Here is a 16978-nt window from a genome sequence, read left to right as displayed (position 1 = left end):
CAATATGCGCAGTTTTTGTCACAAGTTTGTAAGCCGCAGAGCGCATGACAGGACATGTCGTCAGTGTGAGTACCATGGTTTCTTGTAAACTTGTAAGCCAACGAGGCGGAGGGGATGATGCACTAAGCTCTTCTGAGTTGTAGAGCGCCAGGAGAGGCACTCTGAAAAAGTCCACCTAGTGGACATGTCCATTTCTCCTGCTGCTGAAGTGCTAATTGACTATGGCACCTGGAGGCTGCGGACGGGCAGGGAAGCCAATCAGAACTTCAACAACGGACGAAATGAACATGCCCACTAGGTGGACCCTTACAGAGTACGTCCCTAGGTGTATTGCCAAGGCTCCTCGACCAGTGGCCGGTGACACATCCGGTGATTTCAAAACGGGCTTTGAAACTTTTGAGAAACTCTGTACGCCGGGTGCCACGTTCTGCAGTTGTTCAGCGATGACGGAAGCTCCGCCTGGTGACGATCTACACTGCGTTTTCTGGACATTCGCTGTTTGAGATTTAAAGCTTTGTCTCATTAGGCCCGCACCACTCAAACATGTCGCGAAATCTGTCGGACTGCGTTTTGACGGCCTCGTTGATACTTCAAAACCTGCGCGCTCGGATATATGAGGTCACGTGCACAGGCCGATAGCTCCCACCTGCAGAGTGAGCCGCCGGCAAGTGAGGTATTTCACACGTTCATTTCTTCGACAAACGACGCACTGTTTGTAATGAGGCGCCAGTCTAATGTGTGTGACGCCACCGTGAGATCGCAGAGACCTCAGCTCCCCATCGCAAGCTTAATTAGGTCTTTCGGATTTAGAAAAAAATTTACAATGCTGCCTACATCGCCTTTATGCGCCAACCGGCTTCCTCAATGTACCCACGAATAATCAAGCCTGAACACTCACTCTTATTCCCGGAGTGTGGAAACATACATGTTTCGATACTTTATAGTATAGCCACTAAGCTACTGCAATACACCACAGGTTATGGGTTCTAGATAGGCTCACATCATCCCTCATATAGGTCGTCTCTTTCCTCCTAATTCCGATACAATATCGTCAGCTCGTTTCTGTTCTCTAATCCATGAAGCCTCAAGTATAGTGAGTGTCAAGTGTACGCGAGCTAATTACTGACGACGGAACTGATCTGTCGACAAAGAGAGAGTCAGCGGAGAGTTGTAACACGACAGGGATTATTCTTCGCGAGCGACGTGACAACGACCAGCCTTCGGTGGGACGGTGGAAGCGTTTTCGCTCGTCAGCAGTTGCGTCTTAAGCACCATCATTAAAGAAAAAAAAAGTGAAGGCAACAAAAAAAGAAGCTGAGAAATATCACCGGCGAACAACGGAGGAGTGCTAAGACTCAAACCGCGGAGTTTAGGAAGCCGTAATGAGATACAAACTCCCTCACCCGAAAAGCAAGAGCTTTCGTTTATTTTATTTTATTCTCGATGTTATAATGAAAATCGTTACTTCAAAGCCGCTCTTATTTCTCCCTAGTCGGTGCTTATACTTTTCTCCTGCTCGTTTCTGTGCCTGCCATTGGAATAACAATCCAGTGTGATACGTGTACGGCTGTCTTCGATTGACTCGGACCCCCTGTTCTTCCTTTCCGAGCTCAAAAAGCCGCTTGGATTGAAGTCTGAAAGGAATGTCTGCGTCTGACTGGTTTGGTGGAAAGAAAGATAGGACTGACTGTTTTCGTCGATGGGAGGCTGGTACATTGCGTAACTGTGACAGAGAAAAGTTTCTTCTTCCTTATATGTATGCGACCCTCGGAAATCAACTTCTCCTCGAATGTTATATATCGAAGAATACCTATTTGCCGTAAAACCAGAAAGAATGTACAGCACCTGCCTCCAGCACCTCCACTGGCTATAGTGGACGCCACGAGAGAGAATCAAGCATGGATATTGATCACGTGTTCTCACTTGAACAACAACAATAACAAAAAAGTCATGGTTGGCGAGCTTCCCGTAACAGCGTTCGATCCCACTGATCATGCCGATGCTTACAGAGATTTCAAGCAACGCGATGCAGTTCTTTATCGTATGAAAGAAATGCGACCGAGCGAGCAAGGATGGGTGTAATGCGAGAAGACTGGAGGGCTGCTTATTCGCACGGTCGTAAACGGTTTCTGAGCGGAGAGCACCACCAAACGCGCGGCAAGGATATGGGTTGTTCGCGTGTCACCAACACACCCGATAGCGGCACTTACATTCCACACGTCGGCTCGTATATGGTTAATGCCTACAGTCAACGCACTTCATCCCTACAATTACAAGACAGCAAGAGGACCGGAGACTCGCTTTCCTAAAGCCCTGCTGGCCTTCGTTTAAAGCGAGGCATATTAACGTTGATGGTGGCAGCGAAAGCATAAATCACTGCATAAAGATCCAGCAGTAAGAATCACGTCATATTGATCCCCTCCATCTCAAGGAGTAAGCCCTGCACGTAGCACGGTTGATATCTTCAGCTTTCCTCACAATCTCCAGCGCAGGAACGCAACGTTTAGCAGAGATCATTGCCAGCGAGATCGTCCATACCCGTACAGCTATCAACTGTGAAGAATAGCCCCGGAGAGGTCACCGCCTTGAGAACGAGCTACGTCACTAAGTGGAAAGCCACATCCCCGCTCGAAGAAACTAGCCGAAGCCTCACGGCACGCGCGCTTAGCGCAAGGGGGCCGCTTCGGTGCTGAAACGCCTATCACCGACCGGGGCAGCGTATGCGGCATCCACGCCGAGGCACAAGAATAGAACACCGTTTGTAGTAGCCGCCGCGGCCGTGGCCCACCGCGTAAGAGTTATGCTTCGTACGCTCAAGCAAGCCTGTTCGACGCGCAGGTCTTTAATTTGCCGCTTGTTGTTGTTCGGACAGGTGAGCCCGTCAGCACTCCGTGCCCTTGAGTGTGCCGACTGGGCGATGATCGGTGCCTCCCTCGGCGAAGGCGCCAAGGCCAGCCGGCCGGGGTCGATCACTTCTCGTGGGCGGAGTTCCAAACAGCGGTGCGCACACAATGCTTGACGCGCCGACAGAACTCTTCTCCCCGTCGCCGCAACCCATGTGCGCACACTAATACCGTACAGCGCTGCAGAAGCCGTGGGACATGTCGTCAGCCAAGCAGGTGAGAGAGAGCCGTGTACCGGTGCACCACGTTCAAGCGAGCGGCGTGTACGCTCATCCGTCTGCGCCTCGACGTCTGCTGTCAAAATCGGCAAGCAGACGGCAGCGCAAGACGCGTCGCTGAGCACGGCATTGAAGCACTCTGCTGAGTTAGTGAGAATACGTGAGCGTTGGACGGTGTTGTAAATAGCGGCACGAGGTGCGTCGAGACGGTGGGTTGTACTTTCTTCGGCGAACTACTAAGCGCCTGCGTGCACCGTGCAGTCTTTCCAACGCTGCTCGGCTCTACTGAGTAGGCTTCGCGCCGTCCCCCGCCGACGCTGCAGCGGTGACTGGCGTCACGCAAGCCGCCCCAGCGGGCGGCGGGAGACGGACGAAGCGCAGCTTGTCTTTCTCACTTTGGCTGAGGGAAAGGCCCGAGTGCAGGCGCGAGGACGGGCACGTCATTTCGGTCTCTGCATCCGCAGCTTCGGCGCAAGTTGTGGGGACGTGTCAGGCCGACATCCTGCTGTTGCGTCTCGCAATAAGGGAGTACACACCCGATGACGTAACTTCATCTCAGTGGCCCCGTATACCCTCTGCGCTCGAAGGAATATGTGATCTTCGCGAGACGGCTTTTCTGACGCCAGTGTGGCGTTCGAGATGTCGCTTTCTTCTGCCTTTATTTCATCACATATTCATTAAGCGATTGGCGATACTATAATCCACAAGAAAGCCTACAAGTTTCTCATACACTTTATGAGCTTCATGTTACCTCGACACCTGCTACTCGAAATGAAAAAAGTTAAGGACGTCTACTAAGCCCTGCATATGGGGCTGAATCGAGCCGAAGCTTATCAGGATGGTTTGGGATCTTGGTAGACAATGCTGAAAAATGTACAGCTACATATATGCGAGTTTGAAGGCTCCATGAAGTAAATGCAAGCATGTGAGGAATTGTAACCAACGACGGCAAAAAGGCAACCTTCCACTCCTCGAAGAGCCCTACCTCATTACTTTGTTAGGGGTTAACGAAACATGCAATTACTGCGATATGGTATTCCATATTATGACTATACGACAAAACCTCTGGTTATGATTAATATTATTTTCTCTGTAAATGTTCACATGTTAGTCTCCGGGCATTTTCAGAACAGTTGTAGCCAGAGGCAGGAAAATGTGTTGCCTTACGACAGCATATCCTGCACGTATGTATGCGGACTTTCAATTCATCTCTATTGACTCGGTCTTCTCTTTCTTTTCTTTTTCTGTCTTTTTTTTTCTTAGATGCGGAATTTCAGCACGCGTTCTTGGGATGGTTGTGCGACACACTGCGTCTCGGATGTCGCTTCAACAACAGAAAGATCGCGCGGCCCTCTCCGCAAAACGAATGACGCTGCCACGCGCTCCGCGTTTAACTGCAAAAGCCGTCGCCTGCGTTCTCGGGCCAAGCAATCCATCAACGCATGCGTGCAACGTGCAACGCTCTACGTACGACTCCGCACCGCCAGTCTCTCTGCGACTTTCCAGACGGCAAAGGAAGGGAGCGATCGGACACACAGACGCCCGCGAAATGAGTGCCGCAACAAGTGACAAAACGAAAACGAAGCGAGCGATGGAAGGACGTGCTTAATAGAGCGTAATGCCGCACCGCTTGACGGCCGCGCGACTGGCGCGCTTGTGTATAGTACGTATGTGCGTAGTTGTCGTTTGCAGTCGCTGCCGATGTAGTTGTCGCTATAGAAGCCGGCTCGCGCGGCAATAAAGGCACGGCGCTCTGTGACTGACTATACGCGAAAGCCAGGCATACCGCCGGCGTCGGATAACGATGGGGGCGAGCACCGACCGCGCGGCGCACAGGACGTCGAAAACTCGGCGCGCAGACGGCCGCGCCAGACGCTCTAATTGCCTTCCGGTGCGCACAGACAAGCGACGCCGCAGTTGCGCACGTATATAGATTTATCCGCTTAGAGCAACGTTGCCAGAGGAGACCGATGCTTCTGCGAATCACAAGCAAATGCGCACACAGCGTTTAAGCGCATACGAAGAGTTGAAGCTTTGCCTGCGCGCGCGTCGTCCCCGATTAAACGAGATCTCAAACTATGCAGCGTGATTGCTGTGGTGAACTGAGCCAATTCGTCGCGATCAGTTGAAGCGTACTGCGGGGATTCTGCGCGCGCGGATTAAATGATCGTCAGCCGCGAATTCCGCAGCTGTTCGAGATTAGGTTGATGGGGCGCGATAGAAAACCGTTATTCTCTGCTTCGTTTCATGCAGCTCTGTCGGGACATGACATACCTAGGGCACATAGTTAATTGCAGCTGCTGAGCACAATGTCCGACGAGGCTGTTTCGGTGCTAATTGTTATCGTTATAACCTGACACGGGGAGGCAGTTGTGTGGGTTTATATATACAATTACAGCGGATAAGCTCGCGCGAAGGGATAAGCGAGGCGAGTCGGCTAGGCTTATTATCGCTATATTGTTTAGTTTCTCCATCTGGAACGAGAGAGGCCCTCTTTATCTCGTGTATATCTACATGCGCACGTCACGGAAGAGTAAATATTTCCATGCCGCATCCGACGTTCGCGTTAGTGTGCAGTCTCCCATTCACATGCCTGGGCATAACTTTTGTTCCTCGGCATTAAAACGACATTATCCTTTAATTGATTACTTTAAATATGCCCCTTCCTCTGCAGACTTTTCTTCGACACGTTGTTGTTATTGTTTGAAAATTCTCAGCAAGCTTGCGTTTTCGCCCTTTCATTGCACTAACATCGCTCAGGTGGAACTATTAAACGTCTGGGGTTTCACGTATCAAAAACCACGATCTCATTATGAGGCGCTTCGTACTGGGGGACTTCGGATTAATTTAGGACATCCGGGGTTCTGTATAGCGTGCGCCCACGCACGGTGTACATGGTTCTGCTTTCTGCCGCCGCAGAAATGTGGCCGCTGCGGCAGGAATCGAACCCGCGACCGCGTGCCCAGCCGTGCATGCCATAGCCACTGAGCTACAGTGGCGGGTACTTTGATGCAGCTGACCAGCGCTTTTCATCAATTGCTTACATCCATTCAACTACAGTTCCCCCAACTCCCATTCATGCCGGCCATTATAAGTTTCTATATCTCCTTTGTGCAGGTCCTCGTTGTGCAGTCGCCGTACTTTCCAGGAAGTCTATAGGCGCATCCTACAGGAATAATTGTGCTATAGTCGAACGTCCGAGCTCTGTTGGGACATTGGCGAGCTTCGGGAAAGTGCCGTTACTTGTCGTGAGCATTTGGCTGTGACACCACGTGAATGGTGCGGTATATGAACTGTTTCGCGGCATCCTAGCGCCGGGCGTTGCCATTTTCGTCGCGATGCAGCGATGAATGTCTGTAGCATGCGGGACTGATATTCAGCAACCCGTAGCATTTGCATATATCCATTAGTCGTTATTAACCGCAACGACGTAGGCAGCAAGTGATACGCAGTGGAGCTTATCGCGCTATGGCGTACTCGAACTGCTGCCGCTTTGTCATCACGCGTGTCCCTGCAGTGGCAATTGTTATTGCTCCACGAGTCGGGAAGCACGGAGTGGATGCAATATTTGAGTGGGTAATTATCGTTGTTATGTCTCTTATTGTTGGGGCCTACAACGAGTGGATAGACAGCGCGTCAGTACCTGCAAGCACCGCAGAAAGAAGGTAGATTGCATTGGAAATTGCGGACAATGCCAGACTGAAAGCAGAATTCTGGTAGCGATAGCCTGCAATGGGCTCACTTTCCAAGCCGTTTTGATGTCCGCCGCTGGCACCGGTGTCCTCCACTGTCCGTCGCAGGAATCCCAAAGTGCTTTGCGAGTTTCTGATGAAATGAAGAAGAAAAAAAAGCCGGCAGATCCGACGCCCTGTGGGAATCGATTTTATGCGAAGCAGTGTGCGGGGCGCCTACCAAGTTAACGAAACGACCATGAAAGCACCAAGACCTAGGCAGCTGTTTCATGACCTAAGTGACACGCATGTCATGGCATTCATGTCATGACCTATCATTTATGTTCGTCGTACACTGAGACCATGAGAGCATGAAGACGTAGGGGGCTGTTTTATGACCTACATGACACTTATGTCATGATAGTCATGCTATGACCTATGATTTTTATTCCTCATACCCTCTTGTCCCGCTATGGCAATTTTAGTACCTACGAAGATAACTAAACGACCATGAGAGCACCAAGACGTAGGCGGTTGTTTTATGACCTGCATGACACACATGTCATGATATTCATGTCACGACCGATCATTAATGTTCGTTATACACTCTTGTCATACTACGACAATTTCGGTACCTAACAAGTTAACGAAACGGCCATGAGAGTACCAAGACAAAGGCGGCTAGATAGACACTGTCAAAGTGACAAGTGTTCGCCAAGAAATGCTTCGCATTTAAAATGGCCAGTGCCCCGAGAGCATTTGAACTCCGGCTCCCCAGAGTGGCAGTTAGGTTCTACCTGTCAGCCCATGCTACAGAAGAGAAAAATAATGACCTTGGGGAGCGTGGTCAGGCCGCTAGCGGCTACGACTGGCCTGATGCCACGCTCTGAAGCTTACCTATATAAACCAGCGCCGAGATTAAAGTCCTGAAATTACGACAGAGGTAAAATGCGAAATGCAGGATAGGAAAGAGGAGGAAGAAGCAGCAGTGCCTCTCCACTCGTTCACCACCGGGAAGTGGCACTTACACAAGAGTGGACCAGAGCCAACATAGAAGAATGTTTCCTCCTTCTCGAAAACAGATTGACCACGCACGCCTATGAGTGCTTACTACTTTCATCTTTTTTTTTTCAATACACGCGCGAGCGAACGTGTACATAGGCGCACTCAGTCTTGGCAACGTTTGTGTGCAGTGCAGAATAATATGTATGTATGTATGTATGTATGTATGTATGTATGTATGTATGTATGTATGTATGTATGTATGTATGTATGTATGTATGTATGTATGTATGTATGTATGTATGTATGTATGTATGTATGTATGTATGTATGTATGTATGTATGTATGTATGTATGTATGTGTGTGTGTGTGTGTGTGTGTGTGTGTGTGTGTGTGTGTGTGTGTGCGTGTGCGTGTGCGTGTGCGTGTGCGTTATATACCCTGGACGTGTATGCCAGTAATAAAGTGAAGTGACGCACACTGACTTAGTAACAAGGGACACACAGATAACAAGGTACACAGATAAGTAACAAGGGATAAGGGATAAGTAACAAAGGACACACAGATAGTTAAAAGAGCGCCGACTTCTAACATATAGTTATTTCCTGTTACTTCTTTACCATTTCACCTGATTCGATTTCTGGGCCTCTACATGCAAGCCCTGCTCAAGATGAGCTCATTTTATCATGGCTCATCTCAAACAAGTTTAATATTACAGTTAAACACCTTTACAACGAACACCTACACGCCGAAATTACCTGTATAAGGCAGGAATAATTCTGTCCAGGTTCTGTTGTTAGTGGTGCTGTGCGCGGTCATTTACAACAAAGTCACCTCTATAACGAATGATTTCGGAGGTCCCAAGAACTTCGTTATAAATGCGTTCGACTGTAATAGTCTTTTTATCCGCCATGGTGGACCGACTTCGGAATTTTTAAAGAAAAATTCGATTTCTTCATGCTCATGTCACGCTCGTGTTTTCATGCTCGCGATTTCTCCATGCTCGTGTCTCTCTATATACTTCTTATACCGCGCAAACATCGCAACCTCTGACGGTTACATTGCCCTGCGTCCCCTGCGTCGCATAGAGTTAGACAGTCCTGTCATCGGCACGTCATGCCGAATATGCCCACTCTCGTCAGATCACTGTAACCAAGAGACAACGACAAGGACGGTGCGCGAGTCCTCGCAGCGCACCGTCCCTGTAGTTCTTTATTGCCGGCGTCGCATAAACACCACGGTAACAGTTACTGCGTCAAGCCAACTAGCCCAAGATTCTCCCCTCGTGTACTCGTCAGATCAGCGGATCTCCCTGGGGGACAGCCCGCATAAAAACCTCGAGCGTAAACCGGTGGCTCCCGTGCCACCGCCAAATAGCGCAGGTGTCCACCGCACGCAGAGACAGTTACGGCGCTCCCTGCAAGAAATGCCCCTTTCTCCGAACCTTAACAAGCCCGTTCAATTTTTTATTTCTTTTTTAAGTTTTTTTTTTCTCGAGGGTCATCGTGCTGCGTTTCTTCGTGGGAGCCATCCGTGATTTCGCGAGATATACGGCGAAAGCCGTCACTTGCCGCCTGGGGTGGAGGGGGCTGAAGGCCCCGACTTAAATCGGCCATTTGTATGCGAGTCGGCGATCCCCTATGCAAACGAGGCGTGCCTGGCAGTGGATCTCCGAACCTGCGCCGAGCTACCGCCGCCGCCGCCGTCGGGAAACCGAGCCCGGGGCGCGAATACGTGGCTCGCGGGGCAGCCGAGAAGAGTTCCGTCAGGCTCCTCCGTGCGCTCACTGCGGTACTAATATGACGTCGTCCTCGGCGCGGTACACTGGGCCCGCGCGGAAGCCCCCCGATGGTCTCAGTCAATTGACCTGCGAGGCCCCGCCTTGCAAGTGGAGAGCGGGAATGCGGCGCGCGTATAATGCAGTGAACGGCTGCGCCGAAGGCTCTCTCAACTGAAGTCAGCTCGAGCTCGCCGTGTTGTGAACGTCAAGTTCGGCCGGCGCTTCTTGCGGGCTAGCGCTTTCGTTTGGAGGGAGGCCAGACTTCGAAAAGCCAAGGTGGGGCAGAAACGAAGCCGGGCTACGTGGGCGCGCTCGCATCCCGTATATCGTTCTCATCCGAGAGGAAGAATCAACAAGGAAAGTTACCTTTTTTCCAGACTGCTTTTTTCGGTCGAGTCCGTTCTTCCATTTGCCACTGGGTTGAAAATGGTCCGCCGCAGGTACAGCTCGAAAGCGCGAATCTACAAGGAAAGAAAGGAGTAATCTACTGTGCGAATTCACGCATGTTTCTTTTTCTTTTCTTTTCCTTATTGCCCGTTTATTTAGCGTGAAAAGGAATAGCTGGCACCTCTTAAAAATCGTGTCTATACAGAAACAGAAGTATTCGTGGAGCATTTTCTTTCCTTGCTATACTGACCAGCGTGAGGGTTTTACAAGTACCGTTAAACAGCAAACCCTTTCCTAGTGGGGATGACATAAGATCGAAGCTCGGGAAGGCCGTCGTGACGGCAAATGTGTACTCGTGCGCAATCTAAGCGTTTCCTATTAATGCTCTCAAGGAGTGGGATAGAGAGACTTATATCAATTAAGGACTGAATCACGTGATCATTTACACATACTTGGTCCCGTATAAATGAGTTCAATGGTGGTAGGCGTACTTGTGAGCCCTACAGTATACATGACACCGAAGCCACAACGCTCTGTGGTGCGCAAGGAATAGATCTGCATGGTCGAGGAAAACCGATGACGAAAGTTAGCTATCCTGAAAAAAGAAAAAGCGTGTAAAAACACACCCAAGTTCGTACACGAACGGCGTAAAGAAGCAAGCAAGACATCTACATTTCTTCGCGGCAAGATCGCCTATAATCGGTTTTGGACGCCGGCAAACTACACCGCCAATCACACTTGTAATGAGTGAGCAGCTTTCCGCTGTCTCGCCATGCCGCCGGAGTCCGTGCTGGCTTATCAGCTCGGTTTGTGAAGTTTTGTGGCGAATTCGGCAAATCGCACCGGTGCGCATGGGGGCGGCCCAATGCGCCGTTTCGTCCAATCACCGTCGCCCGAGGGAGCCCCGGTGTGCGCCGGAGCGATTTGCCGAATTCGTCATTAGGTCAAGTTCTCGTACTTATACTTATCCTCCGATTTGACGCCGGTTACATGCGCCGGCTGAGTATGGCGTGGCGAGATCCTTTCCTCGGATCACCAGGCTGTTTCTGGCGGTCATAACTGCGCCATGCCATCAGCCGGCCAGAAGCAAGAGAAGGCCCGCCGACCCACCGCGCACAAGAATTAACAATGAATGAACGAATGAATGAATGAATGAATGAATGAATGAATGAACGAATGAATGAATGAATGAATGAATGAATGAATGAATGAATGAATGAATGAATGAATGGCTTTATTTCTCATAAAAGGAATCCTATGGTGGGGTTCTGGGTAAAAAGTTGCGCGCAAGGAAATTGACCATCCCAGAAACCCATGGAAGGGGTTTTCCGTTTTCGTTTTCCGTTGTTCTTTCTCTTTTTTTAGTTCCTTAATGTCACGCAAGTGTATTTCTATGCACAAATGGCAACAGCTGCTTCTTCTGTGTGCGGCGGCAGGAGAAAGCGAATTGTCATTAGTTATTTTTTGTGCTGCAATGTCACAGGTGTTGTCGCCTGCCTCACTAACAGTGATGTTTGTACAGAAGGCACGTTAAACAAGCTGCTGGGTTTATACCAAAAACCCTACACATAGAGGTATGGAACGGACACAAATAGCATCCGGTCTAAGTGCATGGCATTCTACATATACGTTCGTGAGCTGGTGAGGCGGACAGGCTGCCTTCGACTATCACTGCACGTACAAAGCTGAGCTAATTTGAGTGCAGCCCAGTGCGACGGTATCGCGCATGGAATGTACCACATGAAAGTTAATGAAAGCCAACGGGCGTGCAAAGGGTTGGCTAAGCTAAGCCCTCGAAACGCAAACGCCAGCTCGACATTATTATCGCACGAGCACATCAACCATCTCCTTCTTTAAGGGTGCTCTGCGGCACATCTTTTCTTGGTACTAATGGAAACTCTGATGTTGCGAACGTTCAGTTGACTACCACGAGAATGGTAGTTTACTTAATGATGGATTACACGTCAGCCTAATCTTTGTGGTAGTGGCTTCGGACATTCTTGTGGCGTTAGTTACTACGCCTTATTTTTCTAAATTTCCAAGAAATCGCTTTTAGTTTTTTTTCTTTTTTTGAACGAAGTAAGTTAATAAGCTCCTGCAAACACATGCTTAATAATTCCGAATAGGTGGTGTCCAAACCGACGTCCATAGGAATGATAAATGAGAAACAGTGGGAAGCAAAGAAGCGGCTAAGTCATTCTTTGTCTAAAAGGTGTGTACCAAGATAAAAGGCTGCGAATAAAAAACGTCGACGTAAAAAAACATTTTAGATTACGTTGCGGCATGAGCGCAAAGGAAACATGCTGCGTTTCGTGGTATTTATGTTTCATACCACGATATGCTATAGATTCCAAGAAGTTATTATTATTAGTCTTTCAATTCATTCATTCACTACGCATACCCTCAGGCCCGTATGTAAAATCGCACATAGATACTTGGTCTAGGCGCGTTATTTATTGTAAAAAGGCATTAATAAAAAGACTACAATGTGGTTAAGTCGTTGTCCTAGCATTTTACATTCCAAAACAGGCACCTCATTAAAAAAGAAATCCATTCGAGGTTGATGTAGGTTTCTGGGCCAATATTCACAAATAATTTTTCATTTGCAGAGACAACCGCTTTCCGTCATGCTCAACCGGTTGGACGACCACCAGCCTACGTCCGAAGAAATCATTTTACATCGACGGCACTGAACATCGCATCATAATGCTGCGCAACGCGCTATTGCGTTTCTTAAAGGGACACTAAAGCGAAACAATAAATAAGTTTAGATTAATAAAGCAGTGTTTGAGAACCCTGCAGGCAGTCATGTCAAAATAACAGTTTGATTATTAGACGAGAAAATGAAGGCCGAAGTATCAGTATTTGAATTTCGCGCCGAAATCCCGACGGCGGTACGTCAGTGTGACGTCAGGTGTGATTCCAAAGTATGTTTTCGCATTTGGGCCGCGTTGGCTGAGTAGAGGTTCCCGAAACTCGCCATGTTTAATACTTGGTTCCTCCAGAACACAATGTAGTCAATCTGTACCGCTATATAATTAAGTAGGCCCTAGAAGATGCCACGAAAATCCATGACGTCACAGCGACCAGGTGCGGGAACTTCAAGGAGGCGTCGCCACCCGTCTTTCGTTCTTCGGCATGGTGTTTTTGGTGTTGTACAAAGGTAATTTACTGATGCAAAAGAAATCATTTTTCTCTTTAGTGTCCCCTTAAGATGGACCAGCCTGTGTGAACGCCTGTAATTGGAACGTCTTTCCTACATATTCGTGCGTTTTTCTATCCCTCTCTTAGCCTTATTTCTAACCCTATCTCACCTCGCACCCCCAGCGCAGGGTTGGAAACCGGAAACTCGCATCTGGTTAACCTCCCTGCCGTTCTTCTCTCTTTCTTTCTCTCCCTGCTTCTCTCATTTGCACCTTTTAATAAAAATTCGCACCGCCAAGCGTATATATATATATATATATATATATATATATATATATATATATATATATATATATATATATATATATAGAGAGAGAGAGAGAGAGAGAGAGAGAGAGAAAGTGGATGCCCATGCCAAACGGTTCACGAAGGAAAAATTTTGTTACCGCTTGTTCATTCCGTTCGTTCGTTCGTTCGTTCGTTCGTTCGTTCGTTTGTTTGTTTGTTTGTTTGTTTGTTTGTTTGTTTGTTTGTTTGTTTGTTTGTTTGTTTGTTTGTTTGAATGGGCGCGTGCAGTTAGTTCCCCCGGCCCCAACTTACTGCAGTGGCCGCTTCGTTGCGCGTCATTTCTCCATTCCTGGTCCACTTGTACTGGAACTGATTATGACAGAGAGGATCGGCGGTGCCCACTCGCGACTTCCTCCTTGAGAAATGTTGATTCGAGTTAGCATTACCCTCGAACAGCGTCCTCGAAGCTACTGCCGCCACCGCACGCTTAGTTTATAGAATCACTTCGTGTAAACGACGCAAGAGTCCGGAAGAGAATAGTAAAACGAGAGGAAAAGGAGGAGGAGGAGGAGACGCCGGCGCGAGGCGATCGGGATCACAAAAGGAGAAAGCAGACGCGTCTGCCACTTTGCGAAAGGCAAGTACGCACTCTTCACACTGCCACGCCACCAGCGGAGATTCGGAGAGCTCTCGCTTTGTTGGCTTTGCTTCTCGTTTCCTTTTTTCTTTTTTCTTTTTTTGTTCACAAAGGGCGACGCAAGCAGCAGAAGAGAGCAATGGAGAATGTCCTTCGTATCGAGGAACCCAGTGGCATCAGCGCGGGGCGGCATGTCTCGGGCGGCGGCGGCGGCGGCGGACCGTTCCGGCTCGTAGCGCTTCGTGCAGACGGCACCAAATCGTCGACGAGCGCTGGCGGCGTTTCGCGGTCGTAAAAGGAAGGGCGCGCGCGGCGGCGGCGGCTGCAGCGACCCACCGCCGTTCTTCTCTTGGGCCGCGGAATATATACTACACTCTCGATGATTGAGACATGAACCGGGAAACAGGGGAAGCGCCGCTCTAATGGAATTTCTCCGACAGCGCTGGGGATTTGTTTTGCGCCGAGAATTGACTCGCTTTCGTCATTCTCCTTTTTTTCCAATGCTCGCCGTGTTCCTTTCGTCCTTTGCCTCTCCTCAATCGGTTTCTTTTCCTTTTGTCCGTGTTGCTTTCTTTCGTCGGTCTCTCCCTTTTATTCCTCTTATTCCTTCTATTCTATTTTTTTTTTCGGTGCTCATTGAAGTTACTTTTTTTGTTTGCAGACAAAAAAAAAACTGTTGTAAGAAAGAGAAGACGCGGGTGCATAAACAAGATAGAGTGCCGAAATCGTTGTAGAAGTCTATAGTATGCCGTAATCCTTCTTATTTTTATTTTCCGATGCGCTGAGTAGAATTAAGGAAGTTTTGTTCGAGTGAGAGTGTTGGCTGCTGTTCAAACAGTGCTGCTCGCTTTCTTCGACACGAAAGAAAAGCGTATAACGCACGAATAATTTCTGTGTCCGAGCGCTATACTGGATATTCAAAATTAGAAACGCCAGTGAAATTTAGCGGGAGGTCAGACGAGTGAGTCAGAGTATAAAACAGGGGAGATTTCGTGTAGGTTAGTCAGAACAGGCTTCGGTGGGCTGTGCTAAAGAAAAAGGGAGGCGATGAACTTCAAGACGAAAATTTAGGATAATAAGTAAGGACATGTGCACGCAGACGAAGGAGCGTTCACTCCTTCCATCGCTCCTTACTCCCGTGTCGGCGGGAGTAAGGAGCGATGGAAGGAGTAAATGTGCAAGAGGACCGAAGGAGAGAGTGAAGCGATAATGCTACAGAGAAATGGAAGAAATGAGTGAGGGAACGAGAGATAGACAAATAAGTGGCAAGGAGGCTAAATAGGCTGTTCAGTTAGGCTACCCTCTGTATCGTGCACGTGTAGTGCACTGCCATTACCGCGCACGCTCAGTATATAGCATCCGCTTACTTTACCATCTTTCTTATCTCCCTCTCCCTCTACTTCAGTATGTACAGAAGCAGCAATGGATACACCACGGCACTTTTCGTCTGGGCCGCATGCACCTCCGATGCATCGTTCACGTCTAAACCACGAAACATGGTGTCAGAAGGCTGTGCCCGCGTCTGAATGACTGGAAACCACTTGCCGGTGAATAGGGGCGGCTTGGAATTCAAACGTTCTGCCTTATGCCATGTACCAGAAACTTCGACCAATCAGGAAGTGGACTGGACGCGCCCAGCAGCAATACGGGATGGTACAGCGAGAAGATGCAGCTGCCAAAATCCAAACGGTGCGACGCACATCTCTTGCGTTGCGAACACTCCTCCAAGAGGAGCTGGAAAGAATGCTAAGGGCAGGCCTCATCAACAAAGTAGAGGAGCCCGCGGACTGAGTAAGTCCTTTGGTAATCATAAAAAAAGAAGAATGTCAAATTGAGGATTTGTATGGACCCTAGAAGAATTAATGAATGCCTGAAACGTGAACACTATATACGAAATACCGCGGCGCGAAGATATTGAGGCGGAACTTACAGGCGATTTTTTCCCCACGTTTTGACGCAAACTCGGGTTTCCATAAAGTTCCACTACACGAAGAAACGTCGAGGCTATGTACGCTTGCTGCACCTCTCGGCCGGTATAGGTTTGTGCGACTCCCGTGCGGCACCGCGTCAGCTCCTGAAGTTTGCCAGAAGACTTTAAATGAAAAATTCGACGGGATTGAAGGCGTTCGCATATACGGGATACGACGTGCTCATCTGGGGTTCCTCCAGCCAGGAGCACGACGAAAGGTTCAGGAGCGTCCTAGAAGCGGCACACAAGGCGGGCCTCACCTGAAGACGTGCGAAGTACGCGTCACAGAAATGTCTTTTTTTGGGCGACATTATCACTCAAGCAGGTATACGGCGGAGCACCGCATCAATCAGCGCTGTCCTCGGTTTGCCTCCGCCCATTGACAAACTCGGAGTGCAACGAACGCTGAGCGTCATAAACTACTATACTCGAAGTTTCTTCCTGGGCTTGGCGAAAAGATTAAAGTGTTACGCCAGCTTTTAAAGAAAAACTATGTTTTTGACTGAAGCGACAATCACGCGAAAGAAAGGGCGCAGATTTGCAAATACCTTAGCGAACAACCGGTGTTGACCATATTCGATCCTCAAAGGGTGACGAAAATTACCGCAGATGCTTTGCAAGACGGCGTAGGCACCGCTCCTTTATACGGCACCATGGCAACCCGTGGAAACCGGCCGCATATGCCTCATGTGTCATGGTAGCTGCTCAAGAAAGATATTCTCAAATTGAAAAGGAAGCATTGGCTCTTGTAGTTGGATGCGAAAAATTCCATCACTTCGCGTATGGGCGTCACGTTATTGGATGGATGGATGTGATGAGCGTCCTCTTTGGAACCTTGCGGTGGGTTGCGTCACCAAGCCCTTGTTACTATACTGCCTAATGTCCTTCCTAGATAAAAACAAAAAAAAAACAAAAAAGAAACGCAGGATGAATTCCCATAACCAGATTTTCTGACCCCCTATTGTGAACTTTGTTTTT

At 48.8% G+C, this 16978-nt stretch overlaps 1 long non-coding RNA gene across 1 annotated transcript in view; it reads right to left on the bottom strand.

Moving 5' to 3' along the window:
* The window catches only part of LOC135898133 (uncharacterized), a 676755-nt gene that overhangs the window by 519213 nt on the left and 140564 nt on the right, over nt 1–16978 (bottom strand). The window contains exon 2 of the long non-coding RNA XR_011512724.1: nt 9942–10036. This is a non-coding gene — a long non-coding RNA (uncharacterized lncRNA). The remainder of the gene's footprint in view (nt 1–9941; nt 10037–16978) is intronic.

Source organism: Dermacentor albipictus, chromosome 3, assembly GCF_038994185.2.
Source record: "Dermacentor albipictus isolate Rhodes 1998 colony chromosome 3, USDA_Dalb.pri_finalv2, whole genome shotgun sequence".
In the NCBI taxonomy this organism is placed as follows: Eukaryota; Metazoa; Arthropoda; class Arachnida; order Ixodida; family Ixodidae; genus Dermacentor; species Dermacentor albipictus.
This window is presented reverse-complemented; position numbering and strand designations above follow the sequence as displayed.